Raw genomic sequence first — 11,501 nt, forward strand, 5'->3', positions numbered from 1 at the left:
AAATTAAGGCTGAAGATTAGACTTGTGTGCTTTCCACAGAAAAAAGCATTGATGCCATAAAAAAGAAATATGCTTTCAAGGAAAATATTTAGTTCAAAATTCCTGACAACCTTCTCTAAATTTGTAACCTTAACCTCACTTTGACAGTCCTCACTTTTATTTATTGCTTTGCTATTCTTCTTAGCTTTTTTTACATTTAACCTACTGTATATTTTAGTACTTAATCTTGTTTGTTGTTTGCCTACTTCATCTATAGTATAACTTATATGAGGGCAAGTTTTCGTCTTGCTATCACTATGGAACCCTCAGAACCTAGAATAATGCCCTGCTCATGGTAGAGTCTCAATAATTATTTGGGAATAAATGAATATAAATGAATATTTCAAAAACAGCTTGGATAAAAGAGTTACATGACAGAAGAAATTTTTGTTTGTTTTGTTTTGTTTTTAATCAGTGAAGTGGAAGACAGTTTATTTTCACAGCCACCCCCTCAAAAAAAGTTTACTAATCTGAAATTTAAGTTAGAAAGATAAGATTCACTCTAGCTTTTATTTGAAATGTATTGATAGTGCTTTTCAAACTTTACTTCACTTACAAATCACCTGACAATCTTGTTAAAATATGACTTTTATTTCAATTGTTCTACAGTGTGATCTGAGATTTAGCATTTTTTTAAAAAAAATCCAGATTATGAGACTACTACTGGCCCAAGGTCACACTTTGAGTTGTAAGTTGAGAAGGAAATGAACATGTGGTGTGTATAAGTAGATAGTGTGGCATATGGGGCATAACTTGGGGATTGAATTCAGAAGATTGTATTTGTGATCTACTGATCATATTAACTAGCGTGAAATTTTACTTGTTTAATTAGCATGTTTCAATTTAAATTACAGGTTTAAATTTTTCCAGGCAAATATAATTGACAATATTATTATTATTATTATACTATATATATAATATACATATTATATATATAATAAACAATAACATTATTGTTGTTTCTGAGTTGCTAAGTTGTGTCTGACTCTTTGCCACCCTATGGACTGGTAGCCCTCCAGGCCACTCTGTCTGCCACTGCCTAAAACACAAATGAAAACAATGTTCTCAGATTCCAGATTGACATGCCTAGCTAAAAAAATAAGTCAAAAGACTATTAAAAGAGTGTCTCTTACATATATTTGTATGGCTAGACATTAATTTTGAGGTTACTTTTTGATTGAACATCAAGTTAAAAAATGTAATAGGTTTGGGAGCCAAATCAGGTGAGGCATAATAAAGGAGTTAGAAAAAGATAGTTATGAAAATTAAGATAGAACAGAAAGGCAATATGCAGAGAGTACTATGAAAGAAGGCACACTATATTTTAACACTGCTGCAAAGTAGAAGTGAAGAACTTATTGCTGATATAAGGAGACAAACAAGATTATACTGTGAAAAAAGAAAATGTAACAAACAAAATTTCTTGACACTATTGAGATTAATAACCCTGGAACTGGAATTGTCAATCAGTTCAGTTCAGTTCAGTCACTCAGTCGTTTCCAACTCTTTGCGGACCCCATGAGCCGCAGCACACCAGGCTTCCCGGTCCATCACCAACTCCCAGAGTTTACTCAAACTCGTGTCCACTGAGTCGGTGATGCCATCCAGCCATCTCATCCTCTGTCGTCCCCTTCTCCTGCTGTCCCCAATCCCTCCCAGCATCAGGGTATTTTCCAATCAATCAACTCTTCGCATGACGTGGCCAAAGTATTGGAGTTTCAGCTTCAGCATAAGTCCTTCCCATGAACACCCAGGACTGACCTCCTTTAGGATGGACTGGTTGGATCTCCTTGCAGTCCAAGGGACTCTCAAGAGTCTTCTCCAACACCACAGTTCAAAAGCATCAATTTCCAGTCCAACTCTCACATCCATACATGACCACTGGAAAAACCATAGCCTGGACTAGATGGACCTTTGTTGGCAAAGTAATGTCTCTTCTTTTTAATATGCTGTCTAGGTTGGTCATAACTTTCCTTCCAAGGAGTAAGCATCTTTTAATCACATGGCTGCAATCACCATCTGCAGTGATTCTGGAGCCCCCCCCAAAATAAAGTCTGACACTGCTTCCACTGTTTCCCCATCTATTTCCCATGAAGTGATGCAGGGCGCAGGAGGACTGAGAGGAGCTACTCCAAGTTCAAGGTTAGGAGGGGCAGCTGTGAGAAGATACTCCTTGTCCAAGGTAAAGAGCAGCGGCTGTGCTTTGCTGGAGCAGCCGTGAAGAGATACCCAACGTCCAAGGTAAGAGAAACCCAAGTAAGACAGTACGTGTTGTTAGAGGGCATCAGAGGGCAGACACACTGAAACCATAATCACAGAAAACTAGCCAATCTCATCACACGGACCACAGTCTTATCTAACTCAATGAAACTAAGCCATGCCATGTGGAATTGTCAATAGACCCAGTCAAATAGAAAGAAATGGATATAAACTGGGTATAAAACCTAAAGTTAGAACAGTCTCTCTCTTTTTCTTTTTAAGTATAAAATTATTCTAATTTCCAGCAAATTATATGGCCATAATTGATTTAAAAGCAGAGGCATGACTTTTCTATTGTGAATTCCATTAGAAATCTATTCTGGCTTTCCCTCTAGTGTGTCCAAAGGTTACAAGTAAAGGTTTGCTTAGGAAACTGGATAAAAAATAAATTACTTGGATTACCCATACTTTACCACAAATAAAAATTACTTATTTTTCAAGATAGTCTTTATGGTTCCTTCTTAGTACTTATTAGTATTTTCAAAGTTTGTGTCCCATTTCTATTCTTCTAAGTTGTTGGAGTTTCAGCTGGCTTCAGTGATTTTATACACTTTGATTTAAGACAAATAATTATTTTAATGAATTTATTAATGACTATGATTTTCATTTATAAATTATTTCTTATTATTCTTCCTTAACTTTGTAATTGTATTGCATAACTTGTTGAAGGTTCAAAGTGGATATACTTCCAGCATAACTATGCAGATTCTTTACTACTTTTGCTCTATGGCTATCACTTTTGAGATCTCATTAAAACATGAACTTGTTCTTCTAGTTTCATAATTGAGAATAGAATAAAGAATAAATATTCCAAGATGACTTTGTGTTATTTTACTTTCCTGTTTGAGCTGATTGCCTTTAGGAGGAAGATGTCAAATAAGAATTGAATTTTGAAAGACCTAGGAAAAAATATACAAATGAAATGACTATGAAATTTTCTTTCTTAGGTTAAGTTTCAGATTGTATACTCTTCTTTTAACATTATAAAATAATTTTCTACTAAACACTATGAAATGTTAAGTATAAAAATGCAGATTCTTGGAGTTAAAGATCATACAATTTTTCATAGCCTATTTTGAAACTTTTGATAGAAAAAAGTTTGTTTCAAAGCTTTGTCTGTTAATGGAAGTAGAAAATTGAGCACCTGATGAAATAACTGAAATGTTTTTGTCTGTTTCAATTCATTTTCTCTCTAATAATGCTTAAGATTAAAGGCATAGATACGTAAAAGTAAAACTAAATTGTTTTTTTTATTGTTAAATGTTTAAGCATTGAGGTAAATTATTTCTTTAGTACACTGAACTGTGTCAGGAGAAAAACTTCTTGTGAGAAATTTAACAGAAATGTACAATGAAATAATCATATCTTATTTTGAAAAATTCTTAAAATCTTTTACCCAGCAAAATCCATTTTACTGAAGAAATGACAAGTATTTTAAATTTTCCCTTTAGCAACTTGTTTTTTTCTGCCTTTGATTTCTGTCTCAGTAAAGCAGGTTATTATCTTTTAGACTAATTTCCAATTAAAATATGCTTATTCATATTATTTCTCAGTTTTCTAAGTTAAAAAAGAAATTCTAAGTTATTATTAGAACTCTTTAACATAGACTAGAATCAAAATAAGATTCAACCTCTTTCACACATGCATTATAAATATTATTTTTATACCCTGAAAAGAGTAACAGTTTCTTGACTACATTATGTTGCTTCTTGGATCATAACTCATTTACTATATACCTCAATATCACTACATTTAGTGATTGTGAAAGATTTAAGGCATATGCCAAAGAAGAAAGCCATTACCAGTGGTTTTCTTATTTTGCCCTCTAATATCAAAGCATAATTGTTAAAAATTTAAAACATGACTCGTACAAATATAGAATGATCACATTTCAGAGATTTTTATTTAACTCATAAATAAGAAAACCAGAAAGATGGATGAGCTGTCCAAATTAAAATTAGAAGATTATGTAGAATTAGAAGATTATGTAGTACAGAGTTAAAATATGTTTAATGAGACCGCTAACATCCTATAGGGCAATAGAACCATAACCTTCTGAAGGAGAAGAATTTACCAGGAAAAAAAAAAAAAAGGTCTATCAGACAAGGTAAACAAGTTAGGACATAACTACAAATAATCTGAATCCTCAAATTCGTAGTAACTAGCAAGGTGAAAAACAAGCACATTCTCCTGGAAACTAAATACAGTTTGTGTGATCCTGTTAAACAATATACCAGCATGATATTAAAATCATATAATGAAATGTCTTATGCCAATTTGCAAGTTATAGTTTTCTTAATACTAACTCACAAATCTAAGCTTAAAATGTGATTAAAATAAATACTGATTATATGCGTATGGGTCAGGAAGATCTCCTGGAGAAGGGAATGGCAACCCACTTCAGTACTTTTGACTGACGAATCCCATAAAGAGAGGAGACTAGTGGGCTACAGTCCACAGGGTCACAAAGAGTTGGACATGACTGAAGTGACTTAGCAAGCAGGCAAGTAGTTATGTGTGTATATAAGTTAGAGTATGAAAAAAGAGAATTTACATAATTTTCAATATTTTAAGTTGAGAGAAACAGTGATTGCAGGTAAATTCATTCACAGAAAATTAAAGACTTGCTTAAAAATGACATAATCCTTTTAACATGCTATTGAATTCAACTTGTATTAAAAAATTTTGTATTTCTGTTCATCAAGAATATTGCAGTTTAGTTTTCTTTGCTTGTGATGTCTTTGTCTGGCTTTAGTATTAGGATGATGATAGTTCCATAAAGTGAGTTTGGAATTATTATTTTTTTTTTTCTCTTATACTTTTTGGAAGGATTTTAAAAGGATTGATAGTAATTCTTCTTGAATGCTTGGTAGAAGTAACTGATGATGCTGTCTGGTCCTGGAGAGGCTTTGTTGAAAGCCTTTGATTACTGATTCAGTCTCCTTATTTGATGATTGTCTGTTCAGGCTTTCTACTTCTTTATTCAATTTTGGTAGGTTGTATGTTTATAGGAATTGATCTATTGCTGCTAGATTTTAAATGTGTTAGTATGTCATTGTTTACAAAACTTCCTTGTGTGTGCATGTGTGCTTGCTCAGCTGCTTCAGTCATGTCCAACTCTTGGCAACCCTATGGATTTTAGCCTCTCAGGATCCTCTGTCCATGGGATTCTTCAGGCAAAAATACTGGAGTGTGTTGCCATGCCCTCCTCCAGGGGATCTTCCCAACCCAGGGATCAAATCTGGCTCTCCTGCATTGGCGGAGAATTCTTTACCACTGAGCCACCAGGGAAGCCCAGTAATATTTCCTATGATTGTTTAAAAAACTTTCTGAGGCATCCCTTGTAATGTCTCCTTTTTCGTTTCTGTTTTGAGTCCTTTTTTCCCTTAGTCTAAGGCTTTATCAACTTTATCTTTCTAAAAAAACTCTTGGATTGCTGATTTTTTTCAATTATTTTTCATTTTGATTTATTTCTACTCTATTACTGTTTTCCTCTTTCAGCTAATTTTGGGCTTAGTTTGTTCTTTTTCTAGTTTCATGAGGTGTAAAGTTAGGTTGCTTACTTGAGATCTTACTTCTTTTTAAATTTTTTTTTCATTTATTTTATTTTTATTAGTTGGAGGCTAATTACTCTACAATATTGTAGTGGTTTTTGTCATATATTGACATGAATCAGCCATGGATTTACATGTGTTCCCCATCCCGATCCCCCCTCCCGCCTCCCTCTCCATCCTATCCCTCTGGGTCTTCCCAGTGCACCAGCCCTGAGCACTTGTCTCATGCATCCAACCTGGGCTGGTGATCTGTTTCACCCTTGATAGTATATTTGTTTCAATACTATTCTCTCAGAACATCCCACCCTCGCCTTCTCCCACAGAGTCCAAAATTCTGTTCTGTACATCTGTGTCTGTTTTTCTGTTTTGCATATAGGGTTATTGTTACCATCTTTTTAAATTCCATATATATATATATATATATATATGTTAGTATACTGTATTGGTGTTTATCCTTCTGGCTTACTTCACTCTGTATAAGGGGCTCCAGTTTCATCCATCTCATTAGAACTGGTTCAAATGAATTCTTTTTAATGGCTGAGTAATATTCCATTGTGTATATGTACCACAGCTTCCTTATCCATTCGTCTGCTAATGGGCATCTAGGTTGCTTCCATGTCCTGGCTATTATAAACAGTGCTGCGATGAACATTGGGGTGCACGTGTCTCTTTTAGTTCTGGTTTCCTCAGTGTGTATGCCCAGAAGTGGGATTGCTGGGTCATATGGCAGTTCTATTTCCAGTTTTTTTAAGAAATCTCCACACTGTTTTCCATAGCGGCTGTACTAGTTTGCATTCCCACCAACAGTGTAAGAGGGTTCCCTTTTCTCCACACCCTCTCCAGCATTTATTGCTTGTAGACTTTTGGATGGCAGCCATCTTGACTGGCGTGTAATGGTATCTCATTATGGTTTTGATTTGCATTTCTCGAGTGATGTTGAGCATCTTTTCATGTGTTTGTTAGCCATCTGTATGTCTTCTTTGGAGAAATGTCTGTTTAGTTCTTTGGCCCATTTTTTGATTGGGTCATTTATTTTTCTGGAATTGAACTGCAGGAGCTGCTTGTATATTTTTGAGATTAATCCTTTGTCTGTTGCTTCATTGCTATTATTTTCTCCCATTCTGAAGGCTGTCTTTTCACCTTGCTTATAGCTTCCTTTGTTGTGCAAAAGCTTTTAAGTTTCATTAGGTCCCATTTGTTTAATTTTGCTTTTATTTCCAATATTCTGGGAGGTGGGTCATAGAGGATCCTGCTGTGATTTATGTCGGAAAGTGTTTTGCCTATGTTCTCCTCTAGGAGTTTTATAGTTTCTGGTCTTACATTTAGATCTTTAATCCATTTTGAGTTTATTTTTGTGTATGGTGTTAGAAAGTGTTGTAGTTTCATTCTTTTACAAGTGGTTGACCAATTTTCCCAGCACCACTTGTTAAAGAGGTTGTCTTTTTTCCATTGTATATCCTTGCCTCCTTTGTCAAAGATAAGGTGTCCATAGGTTCGTGGATTTATCTCTGGGCTTTCTATTCTGTTCCATTGATCTATATTTCTGTCTTTGTGCCAGTACCATACTGTCTTGATGACTGTGGCTTTGTAGTAGAGTCTGAAGTCAGGCAGGTTGATTCCTCCAGTTCCATTCTTCTTTCTCAAGATTGCTTTGACTATTCCAGGTTTTTTGTATTTCCATACAAATTGTGAAATTATTTGTTCTAGTTCTGTGAAAAATACCGTTGGTAGCTTGAAGGGATTGCATTGAATCTATAGATTGCTTTGGGTAGTATACTCATTTTCACAATATTGATTCTTCCAATCCATGAACACGGTATATTTCTCCATCTATTTGTATCCTCTTTGATTTCTTTCATCAGTGTTTTATAGTTTTCTATGTATAGGTCTTTTGTTTCTTTAGGTAGATATACTCCTAAGTATTTTATGCTTTTTGTTGCAATGGTGAATGGTATTGTTTCCTTAATTTCTCTTTCTGTTTTCTCATTGTTAGTGTATAGGAATGCAAGGGATTTCTGTGTGTTAATTTTATATCCTGTGACTTTACTATATTCGTTGATTAGCTTTAGTAATTTTCTGGTAGAATCTTTAGGGTTTTCTATGTAGAGGATCATGCGTCTGCAAACAGAGAGAATTTTAATTCTTCTTTTCCTATCTGGATTCCTTTTATTTCTTTTTCTGCTCTGATTGCTGTAGCCAAAACTTCCAACATTATGTTGAATAGTAGTGGTAAGAGTGGGCACCCTTGTCTCATTCCTGACTTTAAGGGAAATGCTTTCAATTTTTCACCATTGAGGATAATGTTTGCTGTGGGTTTGTCATATATAGCTTTTATTATGTTGAGGTATGTTCCTTCTATTACTGCTTTCTGGAGAGTTTTTATCATAAATGGATGATGAATTTTGTCAAAGGTTTTTTCTGCATCTATTGAGATAATCATATGGTTTTTATCTTTCAATTTGTTAATGTGGTGTATTACATTGATTGATTTGCGGATATTAGAGAATCCTTGCATTTCTGGGATAAAGCCCACTTGGTCATGATGTATGATCTTTTTAATATGTTGTTGGATTCTATTAGCTAGAATTTTGTTAAGGATTTTTGCATCTATGTTCATCAGTGATATTGGCCTGTAGTTTTCTTTTTTTATGACATCTTTGTCTGGTTTTGGTATTATGGTAATGGTGGCCTCATAGAATGAGTTTGGAAGTTTGCCTTCTTCTGCAATTTTCTGGAAGAGTTTGAGTAAGATAGGTGTTAGTTCTTCTCTAAATTTTTGGTAGAATTCAGCTGTGAAGCCATCTGGTCCTGGGCTTTTGTTTGCTGAAAGATTTCTGATCACAGTTTCAATTTCCATGCTTGTGATGGGTCTGTTAAGATCTTCTATTTCTTCCTGGTTCAGTTTTGGAAAGTTATACTTTTCTAAGAATTTGTCCATTTCTTCCAAGTTGTCCATTTTATTGGCATATAGCTGCTGGTAGTAGTCTCTTATGATACTTTGTATTTCAAAGTTGTCTGTTGTGATCTCTCCATTTTCATTTCTAATTTTGTTGATTTGGTTCTTCTCCCTTTGTTTCTTGATGAGTCTGGCTAATGGTTTTTCTTACCTTTTCAAAAAACCAGCTTTTAGCTTTGTTGATGTTTGCTATGGTCTCCTTTGTTTCTTTTGCACTTATTTCTGCCCTAGTTTTTTATGATTTCTTTCCTTCTACTCACCCTGGAGTTCTTCATTTCTTCCTTCTCTACTTGCTTTAGGTGTAGAGTTAGGTTATTTATTTGACTTTTCTCTTGTTTCTTGAGGTAAGCCTGTATTGCTATGAACCTTCCCCTTAGCACTGCTTTTACAGTGTCCCATAGGTTTTGGGGTGTGTGTTTTCATTTTCATTCGTTTCTATTCATATTTTGATTTCTTTTTTTATTTCTTCTATGATTTGTTGGTTATTCAGAAGTGTGTTATTTAGCCTCCATATGTTGGAATTTTTAATAGTTTTTTTTCCCTGTAATTGAGATCTAATCTTACTGCACTGTGGTCAGAAAAGATGACTGGAATGATTTCAGCTTTTTTTGAATTTACCAAGGCTAGATTTATGGCCCAGGATGTGATCTATTCTGGAGAAGTTTCCATGTGCACTTGAGAAAAAGGTGAAGTTGATTGTTTTGGGGTGAAATGTCCTATAGATATCAATTAGGTCTAGCTATTGCCTGGAAAATCCCATGGATGGAGGAGCCTGGTATGCTGCAGTCCATGGTGTCGCTAAGAGTTGGATATGACTGAGCGACTTCACTTTCACTTTTCACTTTCATGCATTGGAGAAGGAAATGGCAACCCACTCCAGTGTTCTTGCCTGGAGAATCCCAGGGATGGGGGAGCCTGTTGGGCTGCCATCTATGAGGTCACACAGAGTCAGACACAACTGAAGCGGCTTAGCAGCAGCAGCAGCAGCAGGACCATTGTGTCATATAATGTTTGTGTTTCCTTGTTAATTTTCTGTTTAGCTGATCTATCCATAGGTATGAGTGGGGTATTAAATTCTCCCACTATTATTGTGTTATTGTTAATTTCCCCTTTCATTCTTGTTAGCATTTGCCTTACATATTGCGGTGCTCCTATGTTGGGTGCATATATATTTATAATTGTTATATCTTCTTCTCGGATTGATCCTTCTTTGTCTCTTTTCACAGCCTTTATTTTAAAGTCTATTTTATCTGATATGAGTATTGTGACTCCTGCTTTCTTTTGGTCTCTGTTTGCGTGAAATATTTTTTTCTAGCCCTTCACTTTCAGTCTGTATGTGTCCCTTGTTTTGAGGTGGGTCTCTTTTAGACAGCATATATAGGGGTCTTGCTTTTGTATCCATTCAGCCTGTCTTTGTCTTTTGGTTGGGGCATTCAACCCATTTACATTTAAGGTAATTATTAATAAGAACAGTCCATTGCCATTTGCATTATTGTTTTGGGTTTATGTTCATACAACTTTTCTGTGTTTCCTGTCTAGAGAAGATCCTTTAGCATTTGTTGAAGAGCTGATTTGGTGGTGCTGAATTATCTCAACTTTTCCTTGTCTGTAAATCTTTTGAATTCTCCTTCATATCTGAATGAGATCTTTGTTGGGTACAGTAATCTGGGTTATAGGTTATTTTCTTTCATTACTTTAAGTATGTCCTGCCATTCCCTTCTGGCCTGAAGAGTTTCTTAAGAAAGATGAGCTGTTATTACTATGGGAATCCACTTGTTTGTTATTTGTTGTTTCTCCCTTGCTGCTTTTAATATTTGTTCTTTGTGTTTGATCTTTGTTAATTTGACTAATATGTGTCTTGGGGTGTTTCACCTTGGGTTTATACTGTTTGGGACTGTCTGGGTTTCTTGAACTTGTGTCACTATTTCCTTCCCCATTTTGGGGAAGTTTTCAGCTATTATCTCCTCAAGTATTTTCTCATGGCCTTTCTTTTTGTCTTCTTCTTCTGGGACTCCTATGATTCGAATGTTTGGACGTTTCACATTGTCTCAGAGGTCCCTGAGGTTGTCCTCATTTCTTTTCATTCTTTTTTCTTTTTTCCTCTCTTCTTCATTTATCTCCACCATTTTATCTTCTACCTCACTTATCCTATCTTCTGCCTCCAATATTCTACTGTTGGTTCCCTCCAGAGTGTTTTTGGTCTCATTTATTGCATTATTCATTTTTAATTGACTCTTTTTTATTTCTTCTAGGTCCTTGTTAAACATTTCTTGCATCTTCTCAATCCTTGTCTCCAGGTTATTTATCTGTAACTCTATTTTGTTTTCAAAATTTTCCATCATTTTTATTATCATTATTCTAAATTCTTTTTCAGGTAGATTCCCTATCTCCTCTTCTTTTGTTTGTCTTGGTGGGCATTTTTCATGTTTCTTTACCTGCTGGTTATTTCTCTGCCTTTTCATCTTATTTAGATTGCTGTAATTGGGTGGCCTTTCTGTATTCTGGTAGTCTGTGGTTCCTTTTTATTGTGGCGGTTTCTCCCAGTGGATGGGGCTGGGTGTTTGGCTTGTCGAGGTTTGCTGGTTAGGGAAGATTGCGTCGGTGTTCTGGTGGGTGGAGCTGGATTTCTTCTCTTCAGAGTACAGTGGAGTGTCCAGTAGTGAATTTTGAGATGGGTCTATGGGTTTGGTGTA

This window comes from Dama dama, chromosome 17 (assembly GCF_033118175.1).
Source record: "Dama dama isolate Ldn47 chromosome 17, ASM3311817v1, whole genome shotgun sequence".
Taxonomy (NCBI): Eukaryota; Metazoa; Chordata; class Mammalia; order Artiodactyla; family Cervidae; genus Dama; species Dama dama.